This window comes from Strongylocentrotus purpuratus, unplaced genomic scaffold (assembly GCF_000002235.5).
Source record: "Strongylocentrotus purpuratus isolate Spur 01 unplaced genomic scaffold, Spur_5.0 spur5_scaffold_20, whole genome shotgun sequence".
In the NCBI taxonomy this organism is placed as follows: domain Eukaryota; kingdom Metazoa; phylum Echinodermata; class Echinoidea; order Camarodonta; family Strongylocentrotidae; genus Strongylocentrotus; species Strongylocentrotus purpuratus.
The window spans coordinates 11,202,184-11,203,508 of record NW_022145606.1 but is presented as its reverse complement, the minus strand read 5'-3'; positions in this window follow the sequence as shown (position 1 = coordinate 11,203,508).

The following is a 1,325-nucleotide window of genomic DNA, read 5'->3' as shown; positions in this document are numbered from 1 at the left end:
CGTTCTTAAAATACAGGAAATTTATTTTATTTATATTAACCCGTCGACTACTGAATTATCTAATTCCCATAGGCTTTACACAGGGACCACCAGGTTCCAGTAAGCAAGGGGTTAAGGGATAACTTATTGCATTGAAACCATAGAGATGATTTTGGTAACTCATTATTAAGTGTAAAAGTGTTTAAATCATGATGTCAACAGCAAATGTTTGTGTCATCAGCAAATAGGACAAGTGATAATAAAGGTGCTGTATTGGTTAAATCATTAATTTGGAGTGCATATTAGAAAATGAAGAATAGACTTTGAACTCAGGGTCAAATGTTGAAATGATGAATGAACATTTGGCAGACGTGTTCTTATAGCATTTTTATTGTGTTTGTTTACATATTAATTATCCAATATCACATGTCATTTATATATCCGTCATGTCTTGTTCGCTTATTGTTCTTTGATTTTGATAAATACATATTTATTTTAATAATAACAGAATTGGATTTATGTAGAGCTTAATACGAAAATAAATATAACTAAAAAGATAATGATGTCAGTTTTAAAGGGGGCAGCTTGAGCCCCTATATATACACAAAGAGAGAAAGAGAGAGAGAGAGAGAGAGAGAGATTAAGAAAACTTCTCACAAAATATGCCCTTGTTCTGTTTTGATTCCAACATAATAACCCGTAACATTTCCCCGAGTGTTGAGTGATATGTACTATGTTTTTTTTTGTTTTTTTTTAAATATATATTACATGTTTGTTGACAATTTTTTTTATTTTGAATTGATACGCTTCATGCTCATGTGTCGTGTGTCTGGATTAGCCCACGCTCCTATCCTGTTAACAGATTGAACAACAGTTGACAAAAGTAAATGCCATACAATATGGAATGTCATCGCTTTGTGCTGGTTTGAAACATTTTTGTTTTGTCTTTAGGCATTTGATGTGAACACTTTGGTGGACTTATTTTTGTGTGTATAGACTCTCACTTTTTGTCTCTCAGTGGGATAATATTGGAAATTAACTGTTTGACAGGTATGCCATCCTTTGAGATTCTAGATCTGCTCTTAAATAAATATTGAGATATTAGCCCGCCCCCTCCCTCCGACTCATCTTCACTCCCCACCCCTACCCCTCTCTCTCTCTCTCTCTCTCTCTCTCTCTTTCTCTCTCTCTCTCTCTCTCTCTCTCTCTCTTCCTGTGACCCACGCGCCCTCTCACTGTTTCACATACACACATTTTCTCTCTCTCTCTCTTTCTCTCTCTTTCTGTCCTACATACACACCCACACAAACACTCCCTCTTTTTGTCCCACATACACGCACTCTCTC